The 26,306-nt window shown below is 38.0% G+C and overlaps 1 protein-coding gene and 1 long non-coding RNA gene across 17 annotated transcripts in view; one reads left to right on the plus strand and one right to left on the minus strand.

Moving 5' to 3' along the window:
* The window catches only part of ICA1 (islet cell autoantigen 1), a 139,607-nt gene that overhangs the window by 67,594 nt on the left and 45,707 nt on the right, over positions 1 to 26,306 (plus strand). The window lies entirely within an intron of this gene.
* LOC148110407 (uncharacterized) overlaps positions 1 to 26,306 on the minus strand; it is a 39,268-nt gene that overhangs the window by 3,250 nt on the left and 9,712 nt on the right. For both annotated transcript variants that reach the window (XR_015723999.1, XR_015723998.1), the window contains exon 3: positions 15,094 to 15,232. This is a non-coding gene — a long non-coding RNA (uncharacterized LOC148110407). The remainder of the gene's footprint in view (positions 1 to 15,093; positions 15,233 to 26,306) is intronic.

Genomic DNA, 26,306 nt, shown 5'->3' on the forward strand with positions numbered 1-26,306 from the left:
ACAGAGGCTACCCTTTACTTGTGGATAAGAATACTCATATAATAAAGATGTCAGTTATCCACAAAGTTAATTTATAATTTAAAACAACCCAATGGAAATAACTAAGTTGATAGTAAATTTTATATGGGAAAAATAAACATGTAAGAATAGCCAGGCAAATACTAAAAAAGAAATGCAACAAGGGAGGGGGTGCAGAACTAGCCTACCAGACGTGTTTACTAAAGTTTCTTTTTAAAAAGTGTACTGGCACATGAATGGGCAGACATTCCAGTGGAATAGAATAGAAAATAAGAATAAAATAAACCCAAGTACATATGGGACTTTAGCATTATGATAAAGATAGTATCTCAAATCACTGGTGCGAAAATGAACTTCTTAACAAATGATACGGGGACAACTGAATAGCCATTTGGCAAAGATAAAATTAGTTCCATATCTCACACCATGCACAAGAATAAACTTCAAATAAATTAGGGATCTAAATGTAAAAAATGAAATGATGCAAGTTTCTCTTTGACTTGGGTGTATACAAAGAATTTCAAATTAGGTCTCAAAATCCAGATGCAATTAAAGAAATTACTGATAAATAAAATTAAAACTTCTATACAGCAAAACAGCATAAACAACGTCCAATGATAACTGAAAAACTGAGAAAATATTTTCAACATATATTGCAGGTAAAGGAATAATATCGCTAATATATGAAGAACTTTCTTTAAATTAATAGAATAAGGTAAAACAAGCATAGAACAAGGGGAAAAGACATGCACAGATAATTTACAGAAAGGTACAAAAATGGCCTTTAACATATGCAAAAAGTATTTAACTTCACTCATGGCAAAAGAATTGCAAATTAAAACCACTTTAACATAACCATTTTTTACCTGTTTCACTAGCAAATTTTAAAAGTATAACACACACTCTCTAGACAAGGCTGTAAGGAAGCTAACTCTCAGAGATACCTGGTGGGGATGTTAACTGATACAGCTCTAGTGGAGGGGAATTTAGCCACGCCTAACAAAATTACCTATGTGTTTACCTTTTGACCCACCAGTCCCACTTCTAGAATTTACCTTGAAGATACAGTCACAAATATACACTAATACTACACATAAGACTATCTAGTGTAACACCACCTTGTTTATAATTGCAAATTATTGGAAATAACCTGAATGCCTATACAGAGGAAAATAGTTGACTACATTACTCCATAGTACCCAGTGGAGTAGTATGTGGCTGTGAAAGAGAATGAGAGACCTCTGTGATACGAAGTGATTTCCAGGATATATAAAATGAAAAAAGGCCAAGTGCAAAGAGTATGTTATCTTCTGTGTAACAAAGAGGGAGAAACAAGAAAATATACATTTATCCCCTAATTTAAGGAAGAAACAGTACAGAAATGAAAAAAACAAAGACCAGTAAAATCAGTTACCTACAGGAGATGTCTGGATGGCAATGGGTGAAAAGGAGAGGGAATGGGGGCAGGATAACGCTTCTCACTACACCAGTTTAGACAGACCTACGTTGTAGAGTTATGTTAATATTTCATGTATTTTTTAAATGAGAGAATAAATAGAAAAGTAAATAAGACCCACAGGATGGTGAGGGACTCTCAAATTGGATCCAAAAAAAACAAATAAAGCAAATTATGTTTCAAATAAGTAATATAACCCTAAGAAGATGGTGAACAAGGCAGGGAGGCCATGAACCCAAGAAGCTTTTGAATCCAGTACTGTGAATATATGCTCTCAGTCTAAAAACAAAAATAACTCTGAACAAATACTGAACTCTTGTTGGTAGACTTTCCTTTTTGTAGAACCATTTTTTGGTATGTTCTAGGATTGAACAAATAAGTTGTGGGTAATGGCAGTCAGGGTTTGAACTTTGGGAGAAGGAAGCTACAATTATGGTAAAAAGAAAAAATAGAATGAACCCTACAGTACTGGATTGCATTGGAGATAGAGGTGTGAACTCATCGGTTCTACTATACACACACATGCACACACATATGCACTTGTACATATATGTGTGTATATATATATATACACACACACACATATATATAAATATAAATGGATATAGGTGTATATAGATATATGTGTTTTTTGTGTGCGAATGCATATGCACACATTTGTTTATGTGTATGTATAAGCATTTTGCAGCACTGTCCTCTAAGAGGGTCTTGAAGCAAATTGCCAAGATCTTTGTTTCTATATACCCCGTTCTCCACTAAAAGGAACTAGGGCCCATGGAGAAGTGCTTGAATTCAATATTGGGGCAGGGAAAGAATCGGAACACCTTGTTATGCCAAAAAGTAAGAAAGCGCTTAAAGAATGATAAAGACATGTCAAAATAACACGGAACTAGCTTGAAGGGATCCCATTGGTGAAATCTGGGATAATGTAATCATTAAAATAAATTACTAATTTAAGTAAATAATGACAGTGAATTTAATACTACTGAATAAAGTAAGGAGCCATGAGCTACACTGATATAAATAAAGTAAACAGAAAAAATAAGGGAGAAGGGAAAATTGCAGTAGAAAGTCCACTAATAAATGTAGCAGGACAGGGGAATTTGAAAATCACCTTTCATAAGCCGTCATAAAAATAAATGATGCAGGCAAGAATCATCCATGAATGCTAAAACTAATTCAATGAAAGTTTGAGAAGAAATAGGATATTTACATCCATATTAGCTACTTTTTATTTACAAAGGGTAAAATAGTATTTCTAAGTGGAGAAACCTAGCCAACACCTTAACCAAAAGATTAAAGTTAACATTGCTACTAATGGGACTAGTCAACAGTATGTGCTCCCTGATATGTTGCACAGAGAAAAAGCCAGAATCACTTTTTCCATATGCTGCCAGAGGCATTATAACATTAACCTAATTATGAGGACACATAGGATGATTCAAAATGTGAACACTCTATAAAATACCTGGCCTGTATAAAGACAGACCCAGGAACTGTCCCAGATTAAAGGAGACTGAAAAATCCCAACAACTAAATGCAATGCATGCTTTTAGAATTTCTTTTGCTATAAAAGATGTTATCTGGACAACTGATAACATCTCAGTAAGGTTTTATGGATTAGATAATATTTCAATATTATTTTTTTTGTAATTATACTGTTTATGTAAGAGGATTCCTTGTTTTTAGGAAATACACATTGAAATATTTAAGAATGAAGCAGCATCATATCCACAACCTACTCTTAAAAAGATCAGAAAAGGGGCACCTGGGTGGTTCAGTGGGTTAAGCATCCGGCTCTTGGTTTCAGCTCAGGTCATGATCTCATGGGTCATGAGATCAAGCCCCACACTGAGCCCTGCATCAGGCTCTACACTCAGCAGGGAGTCCGCTTGAAGATTCTCCCCCTCTGCTCCTCCCCCTGCTCGCTCACTAGTGCTTCTCTCTCCCTCTCTAAAATAAATAAATGAATCTTAAAAAAAAAAATCGGGAAAAAAAATAAAATGTGTATATTTAGAAAAAGAAAAGACAAACGTAGTAAATGTTGAAACTTTGGGAATCTGGGTGAAGGATATCCAGGAATATGAAGAATTCTTGCAGCTTTTCTCAAAGTCTGAAGTTATGTCTGATGACTTCATGGTTTAAACTTTAGTATGCTCTTTTATAATAATAATGGTATCCAAATTAAGAAATTAAGCATTCAGTATATGATGGAATGACACTGAAAAAAAAAAGGCAGCAGTAGAAATTTATATTAGTTCTACATATAATATTATATATAGTAAATACTATAATAATAGTTACAATAATGTACCAATACTAGTCTTTACAAACTTAGTGAAACCTGCTCTGTGTCTTTTCGATGTGGTGATCTAAGGCTGGAATGGTATCAGTCGCATTATGCACAAAGAAAGTGATTTCAGTCATTCTCGTATAAATTGGGGGGGGGGAGCAGATGGAAAGCTGTAATCATATTAGATTATTGAAGTTTATTATGATTGGAGCTTACTGGAGTCAGACAGTGGTTCCTCACATCTGCTAACTGTTCTGTGACTATGGAATAAACAACTCTGATGGCCATTTAGTCATCATCATACTGGAGTCATGTCTCTGAGGAATGTCAGGGCAGTAAAATTTTAGAAGCTAAATGTTTAACTTTCCAGAATGTCTGTGCAAGACAAAGCAAGGTTCACAGAAGCAAACTTCCTTGTTCACTAAACACTCAGCCCAGAGAAATTGAGAGATTGCACATGTAACTGTGAACTTTGCACTGCTGGGTTTATAAACTTTGTAAACCAAAAATAGATTCTGTCAGTGATCCAAAAACTTACATTCTAACAGTAAACTTATGGTGGGTAAAAGATTTTAAATGTTAGATTTAGTTCCTGCTCTTTTCCTCTGCATGTGATTGAGTCAGGTTAAGTGGATTTGAGCTTTGAAGAAGAAACACACTGCTTCTGTAGGATTTTCTGACATCTAAAGAAAGGTACTAAATAACCTGTTCTATTAGGTTTTAGAATCCTCCAGGGGGCACCAGAACATTCCAGTGTAGTTGACCACATTTCATTAAGTCCAGAGAGGCTAACTGTATTACCTTATTATAATTGATTCACCTACTGTAATTTTTTCATTTCCATTAACACTGGGGTTTTTTTGTACACTTGGGTTTTTTTTTTTTTTTGTACATTTGGTTTTACAACATTTATGAGTTTATGGAATATTTTTGCCTCTGAGGAGGTGGAGGAAGGAAAGAGATCATCTCTTGGATGAGCCCCTAAAACCTGGAGCCATGTCTCCTCAGGGTAAATATGAAAGCTTTTAGCCCACTCTGAAAGTAAGGATTTTCCAAATGTTCCTAATCTGGCTGAGGAAAAAAAAATTTTTGATGAAACTGAGAATTCATTCACTTTCTCAGCTTTAGTGCTGTGTATAAGCCACTCTGTTATTATCATTATTAATAATAAACACAGTGAATGTCAGACAGGCACTTCATGGTAGATTTTTATATGAATTTTATACAGAAGTAAGGGGTTGCCAGGCTACTGCATAATATTACTCAGTTCTGGTCCAGGAGTACAAAATTCCAACAGGCCTCCTGAGCCCGTCCCTCCAATTAGTGGCTACTTCATTACGAATAAAGAACCCTCATTACCGTGGGCCTTCAAGTGAAATAGGATCCCCTACCTCTTGAAATCCGCCTTTCTAAGTACAGACAGTTCCCAACTTACAAACAATCCACTTAAGAACCACCAAGGCATTCAGAGGCTGCCTAGCCTCCTGCAGCTGCTGCCCGGGCCCCCTGCCCAGCCCCCCTGCCCAGCCCCCGCCCCACGCTCCTGGTCTGCTCAAGGGAGCTCTGCCCTCCCCCCTGCAGAGCCAGCTGCCCACCTGCCCCCCAGACTGCAGGCTCTGAGCTAGGGGTTCAGTGAGGCCTCAGAGCTACCGCTGGTTTTATAGTTGAGCTCAGCTATGGGGTAAATAGGCTTTTGTGGCCTGGCCTGGGAACCGAACCACCATTTAAAAAAAAAAAAAAAAAAAAGGAAGAAAAAACCTGTCTCCATGGGAAAATGTATTCTGCATTCTCAACAACCAGCCAACAAACATTAGAATGACTGTGGGAGCTGTCTTCATGCTCCTGGCACGGTGAGGAGGAGAAAGGATGGCCCGTGTGTTCTGGGTGCCCAGTCCAACTCTAGCACTAAACCCCCCTGTGGGGCCATTAACCTCTTTGGGTCTCACATCATCTGTCAAACAATAGGATTGGACTAAATGAGTTGTAAGCCTCCCTCTGGTATAATAACTCCAGTTAATCAAAGCTCTACCTCATTTCATTCCTTCATTCGTTCATTCATTCATTCATTCATTCATTCACAGGCATTTTACTCAGGGCACCTGCTTTTGTGTAAGGCTCTGGGCTGTGTTGGGATATAGTCAGGTAATACAGATCCCAGTTCTCCAGGGAGTCAGTGGTTTGTGGCAGAGAAAAACGTGGAAGCAAATGCTTATAATCTAAGCAGGTGCTGTGATTGAGGTGAGCACTGGGTATTGTCAAAGTTCAGGAGGGTGGCATCTAAATCAGATAAAGACTTCCTCAAAGAGGATGCCTCCCTGTTTTGCTCCTGTCTTGGTTTGTTTTGTTTCTCCCCTGTACTCAGTTATCAAGACTGATTCACTAGGAAGCATGGCTTCTGCCTCTGCTGTTCTAACACTTCAGCTTAGTCCCTTGGCCTCTCCAGAGGAATCTTGCCCTCTTCTTGCGTCACTGAGAGGTGGAATGCAGTGGATGCTCCTGCCAAAACCATAAGCTTCCATCCCATGAGTGCTGCCCTGAATGCTGCCTTCTTTCCTACTCTGATGATCCACAGCCTAAAAGACTCTCCTTTCCTCTTCTTGGGGCCTTCCTTGCTCTGACCCCCTTAGATTGCCAACAACTGGTATTCCCAAATTTTAAAAAAAATTCTTCACTCCCAAAATTGTTTTAAAGGTCTATCCACAACTTGTCACCTCTATTTGTAATCCCTGAACTTCTACCAAAACTCCCTTCTGGGCTACCACACTTACTATTAAAAAGAGTAACAATAAAGGTGGTTCTGAAAGGTCATCTTTTATTTGGAAGGTGCTATAACAGTGGTTCATGTTTGAATCTTGACTCTGTGACTTGGTATCTGACATTATGAAATTTTGCCATTATGAAGGTTCCCAAGTGACTATGGAAGAGTAGTTTTGGGGGAGTTCTGTGTGTGCTGCAAGAATGGAAAGGAGGAAAGAAATGAGAGATTTCTGGAGTAGAAATGATGAGGCTTAAACCAGATAAATGTGTCACTATGTGTCATGAAATTGTGACAGGGGTTTTCTAAATGATATTTTATATGTGTATTCCTCAAAAGTACTATAAAAATTAAGTATACTATTTATTTCACACGTGTGAAAGCAGTTTGATAATTATAACTGGAAATAATACCTCAAAAATATGTATTTTTTCATATAAATAACACAGCATGCCAGGAAACTTTTAGATAATAGTTTCCAATCCCAATTCCATCAGGTTCCTTTAGGATGTCTGTAGTATCAGAACCTCCTGGTGCCACAGTGAGGAGTGTCTGCAACCAGGTGCTCCTTGGTTCAGTTAAGGGCTCCACCCCTTTATAGTAGCATAATCTTAGGCAGGTGTCTCAACTTCTCTGTGCTTTGCTGTCTTCATCCAAAAAATGGAAATGATAATATTAATCATACAAGGGTGCCTGGGTGGCTCAGTCGGTTAAGCATCTGCCTACAGCTCAGGTCATGGTCAGGCTTCCTGCTCAGTGGGGAATCTGCTTCTCCCTCTTCCTCTGCCCCTCCCCCTGCTTGTGTGTGCATGTGTGCTCTCTCTCTCTGTGTCTCTCTCTCAAATAAATAAAATCTTTAAAAAATATTAATCATATTAACCTCATGAGATTCTTATGAAGATTAAATCTGTAATATTTGTAAAGTACTTAGAGTGTGATCCATGCTAAGTACAACGGAAACATTCATTGTTGCCCAATTTTAAGTGTTCATTAGATAAGAAATACAACAAAATAAAGAGCCTATAATAGCTCTATCAAGATACTGAATGGCTTGTCTTTTGAGCAATGGGGAGCACATTAGTGAAGTAAGCACTCAATTCTAGGGGTGCCTGGGTAGCGCAGTCGTTAAGCGTCTGCCTTCGGCTCAGGGCGTGATGCCGGCGTTCTGGGATCGAGCCCCACATCAGGCTCCTCCACTGGGAGCCTGCTTCTTCCTCTCCCACTCCCCTGCTGTGTTCCCTCTCTCACTGGCTGTCTCTCACATAAATAAATAAAAAAATCTTAAAAAAAAAAAAAAACAACTCAATTCTAACTAGTTGTCGTATTTCCCCACTCAGTGGCACTTTGGAACCCAGTCACGTGTTGAATGTAACAGAGCTCATCAAACTGAACACATCTGTATCTGAAAGGGAATTCATGGTACTTCCTCCCTGACCTGCCTCTTCTCCTGACCTCCTTGTTTTTGTTGACATAGGCTTGAAATACTAACTTCAGGTTCAACTTCTCCCTCTCCTTGTCTGACACATGTATTTGGTTTCAAAATCTCATCTTTTCTGGAAATCTCCCTCTCCTCTATTCGCTCCTCTCCATTTTCGTAGCAGCCTATACAGCACTGCCAAACCAATCTTCTCAAGTACCTACTACCCCAAGTGAGGTCACTTCCCTGCTCAGGCCCTGTAGTAGCTCCCGTGATGTAAAAAACAGAGCCCTAGTCCTGTTGTTGGGGATGCTGTGCTGCACAAATCCATCCTATTCTCAGTCCCTTTTTCAAGTATTCATTCCCAACAGCCTGTTCTCCAGGGTGACCATATGCATGGTCCCCTTTAAATCTGTTGTCTTGACTTAACTGTTAATGATGCTCCTTTCACTTGCAAAGTGCCCCTGTGTGGACAATAAATTATATGGTCACCCTTCTGTTACCCCTTTGGCCAAACTGTGTATCCCATGATTCCCTCCCCTTTTCCTTTCATCTGGAACGTGCTTCCCTTCATCTGTGCTTATCCAAAAACTTCCTCTTTAAAAAAAAAAACAAACCATTCGTATGTTGCTTCCTCCACTCTTTCAGTTTCTCAGGGCACTTTATATACCATTCTCTTGCCACCTAACACTTTCTACTTTGTATCATGATTATTTACTTGCTAGTATACCTCCTCTTCCAGACTGAGGTCCCTAAAGAAAGAAACCAAGTCTGATGAATGCAGTGTTTCCTGCAGCATAGAACACAGGGTCTTCCATGCCTGGAAAAATAACAGACATCAGTTACTGGGTGCTTGTTAGGCACTAAGCACTGTGCGTATGATGTATAGACACTATAGACCACATCTGAATATATTTCTTTATTTAATCTTAACAAACGCCCTGAAAAGTGCAGTGTCTCTGTTTACTAATTTGGAAACTAAGACTTGGGTTAAATGACTTGTTCCAGGTCACAGAGACAGTACGTCTGGGTACAAATATTTGAATCCAAATTTCTCTGACTTCAAAGAGCATGCTCTTAACCTTTTCACTCCAGGACGCTGGTTCTCAGACCTTAGCATGCAATGCAATCAACTGGGGGGCTTGTTAAAACTTGTGCTGAGCCCCATCCTACTTTCTGACTTAGTAGGTCTGGGGCGCGGCCTGAGAATTAGACTTCTAACAAGCTCCCAGGTGATGTCGATGTTGTTGGTCCAGGAAGCACATTTTGAGAACCACTACATAAGCACAATCATTCATCAGTGAGTAAATGGACGAATGATAGATCATTTGATTTAAAGTTCTCTAAGTCTGCTCTGCACTTTATACATTAGGCACATTCATATATTCAGTTATAATTCTTAAAAGATCAGGGTTAAAATTAAGTTTTATTTTAAATACCAGTTTTACCTGTCTCATAGTATTGTTTAAATTTGAATTGACTTTTTTCTATTTTTTTAACCAAAGAAGCATAGAACTCTTTTCATTTATCTTTTACTTTTCATTCTCTTTTGTATCTTAAAAATAATTAGTTTTAAGTAATGTTAAAGATGGTTTATAGATCTTTCCCCTGTTCCTGTGAGTTAACTTTATCTTCTCTGTACTCTTGGGTATATGTTTAACACAATAGGTTTTTAACACACAGTAGATTATTAGGTATATATGAATTATTTCTCCAAACCAACATGTATTCTGAAGGAATTATTTGTAAGTATCTTGGGAAGAAAGCTATTTTGTGATATTTATATTGTGATATATTCCCCAACGATCATGATTAAAGCAAATTTCCTTTCTTCTGCTCTGTATCACTTCTTTTTTTTTTTTTTTTTTAAGATTTTATTTATTTATGTGACAGAGAGACAGCCAGCGAGAGAGGGAACACAGCAGGGGAGTGGGAGAGGAAGAAGCAGGCTCCCAGCCGAGGAGCCCGATGTGGGACTCGATCCCGGAATGCCGGCATCACGCCCTGAGCCGAAGGCAGACGCTTAACGACTGCGCTACCCAGGCGCCCCTGTATCACTTCTTAACAAAGCAAACCATGATATGAATTCAGCTATTATTTCAGAGTAAAGAGTGGAGCCCCTTCGACATTGAGCATGTTGCATCTTATTGATAAAAGGAACAGCTGGAGTGGAGGCAGTGTCCTTACCGTTTTTGCTCACATCTCATCTTCTTAGCCATTTGAAATTTCCTTGAGTAGGGGTCATGCCTTATGCATCATTTAAAACAGTTTCTATCCCATTTTACCCTCACAAATACCCTTACATGGAGGCATAATTGTGCTAACCACAGGACCTTTCATGTAACTCCCAATAATAGCCTTAAGTATTATAATTTTTAAAAAAGCTTCTGATATACATTCTCTCTCTTGTTTATCTCATGCTTGTTTTCCAAATCTAATGGCAGAAACTCAGAAAAGTTAAATAACGTGCTCAGTATTACAAAGCTAGGACGTTTCTGATCCATGCATAGAACTCAGACCTTCTAGCCCTGGATTGGATGCCCTTTCCACTCCACTACACTGCTAGAGCTTTTAATAACTGCTTGTTGACTGATTCCATGAAATTGTACCAAAACTGCCACCCTCTACAAACCCCACCCCCCAACACACACACCATCGGCTTATTGGATTGGATTGGCTTCTGATATGGCTGCACTGTTCAAGCTATGTAGGCCAGGACCATAGATGACGCAGGAATACAAGTAGCCTTTACAGGAATAAAGATTTGGGGAAGAAGGTGTTCAGAATGATGTTTACCAGACAAGATACAGCCTTCACTTTCTTGGATAAAGATTTTTAGGAATGCAGGGAAATTTTGGTGTCAGTCTCTACTTGATGGTTGCTAAGTTGATCTCCTTCCCCACAGGAGACCAAGAGCTGAGAAAAGCAAACTCAATCTTGTAAGTCAGTTTGCTTAATGTAAGTTCCTTCTCTTGTCTCTGTTTCCCGTTTATTATTCTCAAGTCTCTAGGAAAGTTGTGGTTAGAGGGTCTAGTCTGATTGTGCAGTGGAAAATTAGGGAAATGTCATTGCAAGTCCCTGCACATCCGGTGTTGTTAATGAGGAGCTGTGCCCCGAAGGCACTGGTGATGGAGGCAGCAAGTTCAGGAATACGCCACCTCGGCATATAATTTCCTCGTGTGGAGCTTCTCATTTACGTTGCCAACCTTGGGGTGACAGTGGGTTTCCTTTCCAAAAGAACTATGTAACACAAAAGTGAAATAGAAAGCTATAACATATCATACAAAAATAAATTTTTTTTTAATGAAACAGTTTCAAAAATAGGATAAATCCTGAAGGTTAGATCTGGTGGCTAGTCTAGAAGAATGGTCTTCATTCAAAATAATCTTTTAATTCATTTTTGTTTATTTTTTATCAACAATAAAAATTAGGAAGAAATATAGCACAGCACCCTTAAGACAACCACCAGGATTCCAGAAATACGGGGCATCCTTTTAACTGATTTCACTTTGGGACAGCCTGGTGATTGATCTCTACTAACTCTGGTTTTCATAGAGGAAAAGAATCCCTTCTGCTGTGCTTAAATTTCATAGTAGATCCATCAAGTATTTATTGAGTAATTAAAACATGCCAGGTACTGTGCAAGGCTCTGGAGGTTAAATTGTGAATAAGGCCATCACTGCCCCTGCCATCTTAGAATTCATAGTGTATTAGGGGAGACAGACATTAATCAAGCCATCAAAAGTCTAGTGCTATGATAGAGGGTCTAAAGGATTTTGTTGGGGAACATAGTAGAAATGCTTAGTTCTGTCCCATGGATCAGGATAGGCTTTTCAGAGTTAATATGTTTTAAGCTGAAGACTGTGAGTGCATACTTAGTAACCTGGTAAAAGGAAAAGGGGAGGACAGGAGTTTTTCTGGCAGAATTGTGGGATGTGGGAAAGCCCAGGAAGGGATGACGGTGAGAATAATACAAAGAAATGAAATTAACTGGAACATTATGTTTTTCTACCATTAGCTGTGGAAATAACTAGTGGTAACTTTAATTACATAATAGAGAAGTAGATTCAAAAAACATTGTTCCAGTAATAATATATGCTCAGATATGTTCAACTCTTAGTAAGAAGACTTTACCATTCAGATAATCTTCTAAATAGTTTTCACTGTATCTATATTGTATATTTATTTTGTATGGGGGTTGTGTTGCTTTTATCTTTTAAGGAAGGTGATGCAAATACTTGTAATGCCTCACGTTTTTAAATTAAGCACTGGCTTATTTTCTTAGCCACATTTAAAAACTGAAAATGAAAGGTACATATAACCAAAGACATGCAAGACATCTATACCAAAACTACAAAACATTGCTTAGAAAAATTAAAGGAGACTTAAGGGAGAGATATACCATGTTTATGGATTCGAAGACTCCATTTTGTTAAGATGTCAATATTCTCCAAATTGATCTGTAGGTTAAATGTAACATCAATCCCAACCCCAATGGGAAGTTCACAGGATAATCATGAACTTATATAGAAATACAAAGAACATGGAATACCCAAGGTGATCTTTAAAAAATAAGAACAAAGCTGGAGGACTTACATTCCTAGATATTAAGACTTACTAGAAAGCTACAGTAATTAAGATAGTGTGGCATTGACTAATGAATAATCCAGTGGACCAGTGAAACAGACTAGTAGTCCATAAGCAAACACACACATTACCTGATTTATGTCAAAAGCATTACTGTGATTCATTGGAAGTAATAATAGTCTTTTTGATAAATGATGCTGGGTCAATTGGATATCCATATGGAAAACAACGAACTTGACCTTTATTTCATATCATACACAAAAATTGAGAGATAGATCATAGACTTAAAGTCTAAAGGTAAAATGATAAACCTTTCAGGACAAAACATAGGTGAATATCTGAATGACCTTGGGACAAATAATTCTTTTTTTTTTTTTTTAAAGATTTTATTTATTTAATTGACAGAGAGACAGCCAGCGAGAGAGGGAACACAAGCAGGGGGAGTGGGAGAGGAGGAAGAAGGCTCCCAGCGGAAGAGCCTGATGTGGGGCTCGATCCCAGATCGCTGGGATCACGCCCTGAGCCGAAGGCAGACGCCTAACGACTGCGCTAGCCAGGCGCCCCTGGGACAAATAATTCTTAAACAGGACACAAAAAGCACTAACCGTAAAAGAAAATAATTAATTGCACCTTATCAAAATTAAGAAAGTCTGTTCATTAAAAGAACACTGAGGAAAGATAAAAACTATAGTGGAAGAAGATATTTGCAGTATATATATTCAACAAGGAACTTGTATTCAGAACATCTAAAGAAGTCCTACAAAATTAAAATATTGACCACCTAGTTAAAAAATTGGGAAAATATATGAACAGACACCTGACAAAAGAAGATCTCAAAATTGCCAATATGAATATGCAGAGGTATTCACATTATTAGCCATAAGGGAATGATAATTAAGACCTACCAAGTAGCTAAAATTAAATGAGACTGACCATCACAAATGTTTGTGAGGTATGGAGAATCTGAAACTATTGTCCACTGCTGGTGGGAGTGAAAACTGAAAGAACTACTTTGGAAAACTGTTTGGCATTATCTACTAAAAATATATACTTCTAGGGATATATCCAAGGAAAATGAGCTTTCATATAAAATGCATGTACAAAAATGTTCATAGTGGCATTATTTTTAATAGCCCCAAAGTCAGAACAAACCAGTTGTTCGTCAACAATAGCATGGATATGGGGCGCCTGGGTGGCTCAGTCGTTGAGCGTCTGCCTTCAGCTCAGGGCATGATCCCAGAGTCCTGGGATCGAGCCCCACATCAGGCTCCTCCACTGGGAGCCTGCTTCTTCCTCTTCCACTCCCCCTGCTTGTGTTCCCTCTCTCACTGGCTGTCTCTCTCTCTCTGTCAAAGAAATAAATAAAATCTTTAAAAAAAAATAGCATGGATAAATTAATTCAATAGGATACTATACAGCAATGAAAAATAATTAACTGTGACTACATGGCAGTAATATGGATGAACCTCATGAACATAGTGTTGAGTGAAAGAAACCACACATCACAGAGTATGTAGTATATGATTTCATTGATAGGAGTTTCAAAATCAGACAAAATGAATCAATGGTGATAGAGGTCAGACTATATAGAATAGTGGTTCTATTTTTGAGGAGATATTGGTGAAGTGAAACACAAAGGAGTCTACTGGAATGCTGAAAAGGTTCTATATATTGATCCAGGTAGTGGCTAGGTATACAGTATAAACATATTTTAAAGCATATTGAGCTATACTTTAATGTACTTTAATATAATCTATACCTTAACAAAACAGTAACAAAAACACAAAATCGTCTGAGGAGATAAAAGGGAGGAACAGAGGCATAGAGCATATATGAAAGAAAGCACAGACTAAAATGAGTTTTAGTGGTAATTATTTAGAAGCACTTTAAGAAGAAAAGGACTGTTGTGCTGATGGTGTCTTGTTTGTTTATATCTTCAACTTTCTGATTTCCCCAGCATTTCAAGCATGTATCTTCCAGCCCTAAATATCAAGAAACCTCTTATATGCAAAAATATAAAAAATGACTTTCTCCCTTTCCAAGAAAAGTATAATTAGCATTTGGAAGTTTGGGGGACTTGGGCTGAGACCATCAGAAGTTCACCAGAGAGTCAGGTAGGACTTCTCAGTTCTAATGATTAAAAAACAAAACAAAACAAAAAAAACCCACCAAAGAATTTTTCAGCCATTTCACTCTTTTCAGATTCACCCCACCATACTTATCTTCTGCAGTGTTGCTGTACAACATTTCTTTTAAAATTCAGTAGCATTAAAATGAATTTTTGAACACCTTAGTAATCACCTGATATTATTAACCACATTCTTGTTGATGATCAAAAGAGTAATGGAAATATCAAAACTTTGGATAGCTGATAATTGTCTATGGAAGTGTTAGACTTCAGCCTACTTCCAACATTATGTCTAGCATCTTGTCATTTAACTCTTCTTAATCCCTGTATTAGGTAGAATAGTCTAGGTTAGGCTGTGTTACAGAGAGGCACCCAAAATTCCATAATCCCATGGCTTAAACCAACAGCGGTGTTATATTGTTTTGTTGTTTTTGCTCACCAAATAGTCCTGGGCAGGTGTCCAGGTTGATGAAATAGCTTTCTTCCAAGAAGTTATTCAGAGACCCAGGCTGACAGCAGCTTCGTAATCTTTAAAGCATGCTTCCCAGTGTTCCCTCAATGTGGACATCCCAGTTATCCTGAAAGGAAACAGAGCATGCAAGAACATGTGTAGAAAGTCTTTGTGGGCCAAGCCTGGAAATGGTGTATGTTACTTCTGTTCACATTCCATTGGAAAGAACTTTGTCTCATGGCTACACCTATTTTCAGGGGAGTCTGGAAAATACAGAAGGGCAAATGGATTTTGGTAGATAACACAGCCTCAGTCACAACAGCACTTGGTCATCATACTGAAAATTTGAAATGTTCCCAGGCCTAAAATGACAAAAGGAATTATCACTGATACAAAATGTTAATAGGTTGGGTGTGTACAGAGAACACAAAACCCACATTTTCCAGAACAGCTGATATAAAGCAAATTGGAATGAGTTGATTTCCAGCAGGAAGGAGCACAGAAATGTTACAGAAATATGTTGAATCTGTACACAGAAAATGTTTTAAAGATTTAGACTAATGGGAAATCGAGGAGTTGGAACAGCTTCCTTATTGGCATACAATTACTGTGATAGTGTCTTCTAAAAAAAAAAGACATCAAGTGACAGAATGTCCATCTATAAAAGCTGACTATAAAAATAGAAGCAGTAGACCCAAAGTGATGGTGTGTATTCCTAGGCACCAGGTCAAAAACTAGAATTTTTAGCTCTTACTGTCAATATTGGAATGATGAAATAAGATATGGCCCCTGCCACAAGCTCCCTGGAGGATATAATAGAAGACAGACAATTAAAGCAACAATGACTAGGAGCGCCTGGGTAGCTCAGTTGGTTAAGTGTCTGATTCTTGATTTCGGCTCAGGTCATGATCTGAGAGTCATGAGATTGAGCACTGTGTCGAGCACTGCATTAGGCTCTTCATTGGCATGGAGTCTGCTTGAGATTCTCTCTCTCCCCCTATCTCTGCCCCTCATGTGCTCTCTCTCTCTCTCAAACAAAAAATAATAATAAAATAAAGTAACAATGTGCAGTGTGTTAAGTGTGAGGTAATAGAGGTGTATAACAAAGTGGTGTAAGGGCCTAGAAGAGGAGCACCTGAAATCAGACTTGGGGATTGAAGCGTGCTTCCTGGAAGAGGTAGCACAAGCTGAGTTTTCAAAACTCAGGGACAACAAAGGAGGAGAAATACGGTATCAATGGGAATAATATGTGCAAAGGAAGAAGATGCAATCCCTTTATGATTTGGGAGATTGCACTGGGAGAAAAGGATTAAAGAGAGACAGAGAGAGGCCAAAAATGAAAGTGAAGTGGTCCAGGGCCAGATCATGAGGGGATGGTGTGTAAGTTACAGAGTCTGGATTCAACCTCAGTGTTTGGGCAACCAGTGAAGGCATTGTTCATGCTTCAGTGTTTTTAGATACTCTTGAACATCCAGATCCACTATACTTTGGAAGTCAAGGATAGCAAAATGAACCCATAAAGGGAGAGGCCTGAACTTTTCCCTATTCGCTCTATTCAGGACCCACTGCAGAGTAAATAAATACAACATCTCAAACAAGATAATTTTTAGCCAGTCAGTTCACCTGTTAATTTATCAGTTGATTTGTGTTTGTGATTTATGATTACTTACAGTGAATGACCATCAATATAAAGGACAAACAGGTTTAGCTTGGGCAGCCAAGAGACACAAGCAAGTTCCCCAACCTTTCACAGGGTGCATAAACATGAATAAATGTTCAAAAAGGAATAAAAAGAAAAGGAAAAATGACATATTTTTTAAACCACAATAAAGTACAAGAAATACCAATGGAAAAAAAGGACAGTATTGTAGCCTTTTACTGTCCTGAAATGTGTGCTTCTCAGATAAGAAAGAAATTGATAAAGCAGTTGCCCTGGGCTCAGTCTTGTGACCTGAGTTAATACTTCTACTAATGACCTGAAAGAGGAAGCGAAACCAGTCAGTTACATTTTCTGATGACAGCATTGCTTTCTTAAGTTAAAAACAGAAAGCAGGGGAAAAAAAAGTCCACCAGCTGAGCAAACATTAAGGACGTTGGGACAGTCTGATAGCTAGCTAAATTAATCTGGAATGTATCTGCATATTATAAACTACATGGTTGTGAATAATTTTAACTGTGTTTCCACCAAGGGCTTGAAAACAGATGACCTTTTACTCTTTGATCCTACATCAGTAGATATATTGCATAGTGCATAATGGTTTGAATTTTAAAACAAGAAGCCAGGATCATAAACTGTCAACATATTAGAACGTTTTAATGTAATGAGTGACAAGTCACGAAGAGAAAGAGTAATAGATGAAGTGCCGATATCTCCATTTTGGGTAATATACAGTTGCTCCACTGGTTTGAGATTTGCTACAATTGGGAAAGCAAAGTGATTCGGTGAAATTAACACATCCTGCCCTCCCCTGCTGGTCAGATTGGCTTGGGCAAGTTACCTAATGGTTCTGAAACCCAGTTTCCTTCTCTGTGAAATAGAAACAAAATTTCGGTGTGGGAGTATTGCAAAAATCAAATGAGCGTACATGCATGTGTGTATTTCACCTACTCAGTAAATGGTGTACTGGTGGGGAAGAAGGATAGGGTCTGGGAAAGTCTAACAGTAATTCAGCAAACAGAGCATGCTCTGCTTTTCTTGAAGAGTGCTATTATGTAGTAGGAAAACACGGCCTAATTTATTCACTCATTCAGGTATCCTCTCTTCGTTCAGTGTTTTGCATACTGGCTACCTGGAGGCATATAGCCACAGCCTCATGAAATTAAATATTGTGTAGCTTTCACCCTCATGAAGCTTAATAATCCAGAGGGTAGCTGGGCATACATGGGAGCAGGGAGCACACACCACAGTTCTGTGTCATAAGGGTGTTTGCAAAGTGACTGACTGCAGAGAGGAAAAACTGCTAACTTAGTTGAGGAGCCTTACAGGAAAAGTTTCTCAGAGGAGAAAATGTTTGAGCAGAAACTTAAAGGTTGAGTGAGAGTTACCATGTGGACCATTAGGGGAGGGCTTTCCAGGCAAAGGAATTGTGCAGAAGTGTGGAAGGAAGTTTGGCATGGTGTGGCTGGAGAAGGGAAACTCAGTATGCCTAGAGCATATGGTGCCTGGGAGGTGATGTGGGATGGGCCAAAGGCAGGCTGCAGGGTATGGGTGCGGGTTTGTATGTCACCCAAGAGGAGAGAGCATCCAACCCAGGCGAGGTGCTGGCCTTTCTACTTACCTGCTAGTTGGTTTTAGGCAAATTGTGTTGTACCTCCATTTTCTCTTCTCTACCAATGAGGATAATGTTACCTATCGTGAGGAACTGCAGTATGAAACAGTTATAAAACACTGACCTCCGTGAGGGTGCACTTTTCTTCCTTCTCCTCACCCAGTTTGGAACACAGGATTAAGAGTAAAAAAGGAAAGTTAAAACTTTCTTACCTGGAAACTCAAAAGACAGTGGCCTGTGGGATGGTCCCCCACTTCCCTGAATTATCATTGAGATTATTATTTGATTAAAGTATTCATCCATTGCAATATTTTATACATTCCTAGAACATCACCCTGACACTTTCTTTGGTGTGTTCCACTGTCCTAGTTGACTTTTGCATTCATGATCTGAGCATGTTATAAACCTGAACTTCTAAAGCGCAGAGTAGGGAAGAAATTTGGAGTGATTTCCATTAGTATCTGAAAATGAGAGTCTGAATGAAGGTTGCCTACACGCTTGTGTAACTGAATTGAGATTATGTCAGCTGTATGTGTGCCTTGTCCTGATTACACAGATGGATCCAAAACTCTTGTCTTGAATAAACAGTTTTCATTCATCTAAAGGGAATGCTAGCTGAAAGATTCAATTCAGTCTATAAACTCAGCAGTGACATAGCTGAAAAACCTCAGAATTATCATTGTGTATTTATTATTGCTGAATTATTTAAGTTCAGAATGCGTGTTTAGGAGGAAATGAAGTAAAATGACACATATCTTCCTTGTTTTGGCAAAACCCTGGTAAGTAACCATCATAGCCACACTATTAAACTTGTATAGATTCTTCTCTCTTTTTCCTCTCCTTTTTCTTCGTTTCTTTGTTTGCAACTTCCCTCTCTCTCAAATCAGCGTACTCCCCACCCTCCTTGAATTAGGTTGAGAATCAGCTTGGACAACCCATTCCATTCCTCTCCCTAGTTTGCCACCACACCCACACATTTTTTCCAGCGTCTCACTCCTGCCCCACCTGGTTCATCAGCTGTGGTGCTGAGTCTGGCAAGACCAGGAATTGATCCCTTCTCTCTTATGTCTCCCAGGCTGTGGAAGTGCTTTCTCCAACGCCATCTTAAACCACCTGGGCCCTCTGTTTCCTTGTATCAGTGAAACATGCCTCTTTCTCTGGACTTGTTCTAAAATCTCTCTCTCTCTCTCTCTCTCTCTCTCATTATTCACTATCTTTCTCCTGGTATTTAGTGGTAATTCTCTGAAGTACAGTGTTAAAATGCTGCTGCTAAGTGTGAAAGTGTTTGTTTCCTGCATTATAGAGTATAAGTTTTGTGGGGTTTTTTTCTTGCTGTCTTGAGGGAAAATCCCAAATTACGATGTGTGTGCATGCGCGCATGTGTTTGTGTGTGTTTGTGTATATAGTGGGGTAGTAGGAATGTGTAAATTTTATACGTACATCTAAATATCATTCAATTCCAGTGGGCTAGATTCATTATAAGAGCATAAAGGAAATAATGTATATAAAATGAGTTTTCTCTAGAAACTATGGAAACATAGTTATTAAAACTATTCATACTATCATATGTCGATTTTTAAAATATGGAACTTTCAAAATCACCCACCAGTTGATTAAGAATATCATTTTAGGGGCACCTGGGTGGCACAGCGGTTAAGCGTCTGCCTTTGGCTCAGGGCGTGATCCCGGCGTTATGGGATCGAGCCCCACATCAGGCTCCTCTGCGATGAGCCTGCTTCTTCCTCTCCCACTCCCCCTGCTTGTGTTCCCTCTCTCGCTGGCTGTCTCTATCTCTGTCAAATAAATAAATAAAAACTTAAAAAAAAAAAAGAATATCATTTTATCTATTTGTTAATAAACTTACATTTTAATAAGGCATGTAAACCAAATGTGAAAAGCGTATAACTAAAGACAATGATTATAGTTCTTGAACAAGCCAAGCATGCTCCAGCCTCAGGGCTTTTCCACTCCCCATTCTTTCTGCTCTGAGTGCTCTTTTCCCTGTTATCTTTATAATTTGCTCCCCCTAGGTCTCTGCTCCAAGATCACCTTCTCAGAAAGCTTTTCCCAGACCATTCCACTTTAAACAGAATCCTCTACTACTCCTCCTAAACCCTGGAAATCTATCTTTCCTATGCTGTTTTATTTTCATCATCTAATAAAACATAAATTTACTTTTGTTGTTTATTGTTCCACTTCACCCACTAGAATGTAACCATCATGAAAACAGAGATGTTGCTTTATTCCCTGTTTCTCTGAAGCACCCAGAACTATAGGGGCTCAATTTTTCTTTGGAGGAGAGAAGGAATTCAAGAAGCGAGAATGGCACCAAGTAGAGCTAAAATCTGGACTGCTTTGAGGTTTATGAAACATTCTAGTAACAACAGTACTGTTGTGAGTGTGGAGATAGGCCCACGATTGGGAACAGATGGTTCCCAATATATCCCAAAGGGATATATTACATATCCCTTCTTTGTTAATAAATTTGAATGGTTCAACAATGAGTAACTTTTCCCTCATCAACTATCAGGTCATCCCGCTACAGCACAGTTGGACAGGAAAGGCAGTATAAATGTTTGGTCCTTTGTCAAAATATTGAGTTGGTTCACTTGGCATTTTCAACAGGTGCCCAATGAGGTCTTTTGGTTTTCAGTTAGTTTGTTCATTTCCTTCTTTTTAAGTATCATTTTGAACTCATAGATTTTAATATGTTTGATGGGTTTTCATTGTTGCCGATAATACTTTATTGATGTTCAAATTGTCTTAAGTTTGGCTAGTGAGAGTCTCTTCAGGTTGGCTCTTGGGTCCTTTTGACGTGATCCTGGTAGTGATCTAACTTGCTGTCTTATACAACAAAATATTTCAGGATCATCTTATATATTTCCTGCCCTGGCCCTAGAATCAGCCATTCTGACAAGGATCCCTGGTTATTTTAAGAGAGACATGGTAGGGGCACCTGGGTGGCTCAATTGGTTAAGCGTCTTCCTTCGGCTCAGGTCGTGATCCCAAGGTCCTGGGATCGAGTCCTGCATCGAGCTCCCTGTTCTGCGGGGAACCTGTTTCTCCCTCTCCCTCTGCTTGCTGACCCCCCTGCTTGTGCTCTCTCTCTCACTCTCGCTCTCAAATAAAATCTTGGAAAAAAAAAAAAAAAAGAGAGAGAGAGACATAGTAGTCAGAGACCATGGTCTGGTTGCTAAGAATGCTCATGACTTCTAAGTTAGCCATTATTTTTTACCTTTACTGTGGACAGAACTAGAAAATATATTTTTGGATAATTTAATGTTAATAATGAAAGCAAAGAAAGCAGAACTATTGAACTTCTATTGTATTTTCATTGCCATTCAGGGAAGTGGTATTAAAACTGGAAAGGATAGAAAGTCACTCTTAAGGAAAACTTGCAGCTCAGTCTATAAAAGTGGCTAATACATATTAACTGTATTTAAATACACTTAGATGGATATGTCACAGAAGGAACTCATGTATCCAAGTCCAGAAATACTGCTAGTAAGCTTTGAGAAATCAGAGATGGCAGAAATTACACAATAGGCAAGAATTATCCTATTTGTAAAAGAGAATACTAAAAACTCAAAAATTCAATATAGTAAATTTCACTCTGATTCTTCATCAAATTTAGATCTAATTGCAATATAAATGGCTTTAAGGACTTAGAAAAAAATGGGATTATTCTGAAGCCAAATAGATTCACTTTAACACCAAACTAATGCCATTTTGTGTTACTTATAATATTTTGTAAGTCTCTCATCATTCTCTATTAGATAAAATGGATAAAAATGAGTTAGAGATTGGATTAAAAATAAACAAGACTAAGCTAGGTCTAGTCTCAGGGTGCACTTTAAATATAAAGATAAAAGTAAAAAAAATTTTTTTTAAAGTAAAAAGATTAATATATCACCTGCAAATCCTAATCAAAAGAATTCTCAAGTGGCTATATTAATTTAGACAAAATAGATGTCAAAACAAGGACTTTTATCAGAAATTAATATAATCTTGACGAAATATGATAATCCAAGGAATGGAGATCAATTTAAAATCAGTAAACATAATCTGCTTATGTGAAAAGACCAAAACCACACTATATGATCATTTCAGTGGAACCAGAAAAAACATTTGATAAAATCCAATATCCATTTCTGATAAAAATTTTCAACAAACTAAAAATAGAAGAGAATATCTTCAATCTGTCAATGGGCATATATGAAAAATGTACAGCTAATATCACAATTATGAAAGACTTAAACACTCCCCCACCCACCCCACCCCAAGATCAGGAGCAAGGCAAATATGTTTGCTCACACCAGCTTCTATTCAGCATTATCAAAACTAGTACAATAAGGCAAGAAAAGTAAATAAAGACATACAAATTGGCAAAGGAAGAAGGAAAGCTGCCTATAATCTTAGATAACATGATATTTGTATGTGGATCCATAACTCAATCTATCTATCTAGAGAGAAAATCCTAATGAATCTTCAAAAAAAAGCTTTTAAAACTAATAATTAAATTTAAAAATCATAGGATACAAGGTCAGATTATAAAAATTAATCATATTTTTAGTGAGCAATTGGAACTTTATATTTTTATAGCATCAAAAAATATGAAATATTTTACAATAAATTTAATAAAATGTCAAGGCCTGTACACTAACATCAATCAAACAAAATGCTAAGAGAATTTTAAAAGACCTAGTAAACGGAAAGATACGCCATTTTCCGCAGCCTGAAGATATTGTTAAGATGTCAATTCCAAGTAAATCTGTAACTTCAATGCAATCCTATCAATATCAAGAAAGCTTTTTTAAAGAAATGGAGAAGCTGTCCCAAATATATGTATAGAAATATGAAGAACTTGGAATAACCAAAACAAAAAGAAAAAAGAAAATGTCATGGGACTTACACTACCTGACTTAAAGACTCATTTTAAACTACAGTAATCAAGACAGTGTTGTGTTGGTATAAGGATAGATATATAGATCAAAATAATACAAGAGAAAGCCCAGAAATTGATCCACACTTAACAATGGCTCGTTGATTTTTGCCAAAAATGTACAGACAATATAATGGGTAATTGGATAATTTTTCAACAAACGGTGCTGGAACAATTGGATATCTACTTCTGGGGAAAACAAAATGAACCAACACCCCTACCTCACACCAGCTACAGAAGTTAACTTGAAATGGATCATAGATCTAAATATAATGGCTAAGAGTATAAAATTTCCAGAAGAAAAAACACAGGAAAAATATCTTTATGATGTTAAGTTAGGGAATGGTTTGGTAAGACACAAAAACCAAAAAATATAAAAACAATTAGATATAATCAAAATTAAAAACTTTTCAAAAGGCACTACTAAGCAAATGAAAGGCTTATTGTAGGAATCATTTTGTAATGTATAAAAATACTGAATCACTCTGATGTACACCTCAAACTAATAGGATATTTTATATCTATTATACTTCAATAAAAGCAACTTTTTATTTATTTTTTTAAAAGGATTTAAGCAATTCTTTTTTTTTTTTTTAAGATTTTATTTATTTGACAGAGATAGAGACAGCCAGAGAGAGAGGGAACAGAAGCAGGGGGAGTGGGAGAGGAAGAAGCAGGCTCATAGCGGAGGAGCCTGATGTGGGGCTCGATCCCATAACACCGGGATCACGCCCTGAGCGAAGGCAGATGCTTAACCGCTGTGCCACCCAGGCGCCCCTAAAAGCAACTTTTAAAAAAAAAACTTGAGAAGACCAAAAATGAAAGAAAAAAATGAAAAGCAAGTTAAAGATTTGAAGAAGATATTTTCGAGCTTATGTCTGATAATGGGCTTATATTTAGAACATATAAAGAACTCATAACTCAGTAATAAAAAGACAAACCTAATTTTTAGAAAAGTCAAAAGATTTGAATAAGCACATTACTAAAGCTATGCAAGTGGCAAATAAGACATAAAAAGAATTTCAGCATCTTTAGTCATTAGAGAAATGCAAATTAAAATCATAATGACTGTGACTACACATCCATTAGAATGGCTAGAACTTAAAAGACTGAAAATACCAAGTGTTAATGAGGATATGGAACAAATGGGACTTGGATTCATTGTTGGCGGGAACACAAAATGATGTAGTTACTTTGGAAAACAATTTGGCAATTTTTTATAAAATTAAATACACAGTTACTGAAAGACCTAACATTCCTACTCCTAGATATTTGCCCAAGAGAAGTGAAAAACATGTCCATACAAATACTTGTGCTCAAATGTTTATAGCAGTTTTATTCAAAATAGCCAAACCAAAATGAATATACAAATTACACTGTATCCATGCAATTAAATACTACTCAGAAATAAGAAAGAACACAATGCTAATATATGCAACAACACTGATCTCAAAGGGATTATGCTGAGTGAAAGAATCCAGCCACAAAAAGACTAGACTACATTGTATTATTCCATTGATATGAAACTCTCGTTCCAAGTTCAAAAATCCTTTAAAAAGGGCTCTAATTCATCCAGCTTGAATCAGATGCCTTTCCCTGAATCAGGCAGCCGTGATGTGTTATGATTGACTTAACTTGGGTTAAGATGGCCATCCCTGGGCCAGTCAATGGGAGTGGAGAAATGCCCTATGAAAAGATATACCAGCTCCCATTTAAACCACATGATTAGAATAAAAAGAAGGAAGATTTTTCAGAATGGAGTGAGGATTTTGTTGAGGGAAGATCAAAAAAAAAAAAAAAAAAGATCGCTCCTAAGTCAACAGTTGGCTGCCTACACACATGCATGGTGCTCACAGTCTCTTACACATACTTCCATGCACAATACAGTGTCAGAATTGCTCCTGCCACCAATGGCTAAGTATATGATGCAATCAAGTGATACAGTAAAGTGATTCAGGAAGGTGTTTGGTTCTCTGACCCTGAAGAGGTCTCGGTTCATTGGCCAGCAAAAATGATCTTCTTTTAATGAAGCCAAATATCTGACCTTTTGTTCTCCGAGTGACTTCAGATGGGCTAGACTTTCTCTTGTGGCATCTTACTGAAAGCCAAAAGAAATAATTGGTATATTCTCTGATCTTAAAAATTTTCCCTGGATGTAAGATTGCTGCCTCAGAGGAAAATATGATGAACAAATCAGTTTTAATGAGGGAGGAGTATCGAGAGCTGGTTGGGAAAGAAGCCAAGAATTTTGATGTGGTGTAAGGTGTCCGTGAGAAGTTGATATAAGTAGAAACCTCTGGTGGAAAGGCAAGTTAGATGATGATACTGGGTTTGGAGTGGTTAGATCCATAGGAGTCATCCTCCACAGCCCCCAACATCTAATCCCTCACTAGGTCCTGCCTGTTTTACCTCCTAAATATCTCTGGAATCAGAGCACTTTTTCCCCCCATATCACTATCACTACCCAAGTCTAAAGCTACCATAGATCCATCCTCGTCTACACTCATCTCCTTCCTGCAACCCATTCTCACACTATAATGAGGAGACTTTGCAAATCCATGCTTAAAGGACTCCAATGTTTTTCTGTAGCTTTTAGGATAAAAACTAAAATCCTGAGCATATGCCTCCAAGGACTCCTGCTCTAGGATGTGCCCCAGCCCACCTGTCTTGCCTCCTCTCCTACCATCCTTCTGCTTGCTTTAGCAACCCAGCTACACTGGCTTTCAGGGACCTGCCTTATTGCCCTCATCCCGGCCTTTGCATCTCTGCTTTTCTTGCATAGTTAATCATGTTCCATTCCTCTGAGCACTGCTTTCTTAGAGAATATTCTCTTGGTCAGATTCCTTGGTAAATCATTCTTGTGGAGCAGTGTGGCTTTCCTTTATTCAGTTTGATATTATGCCCTTACTGATATGAAAATGCCCACTGGACTGTCAGCTCCATGAGGGCAGAGACCACCACTGTTTTACTCACTACTACCAGCATGTAGA

Source organism: Ursus americanus, chromosome 3 (assembly GCF_024610735.1).
Source record: "Ursus americanus isolate L20-20 chromosome 3, mUrsAme1.1.p, whole genome shotgun sequence".
Lineage (NCBI taxonomy): Eukaryota > Metazoa > Chordata > Mammalia > Carnivora > Ursidae > Ursus > Ursus americanus.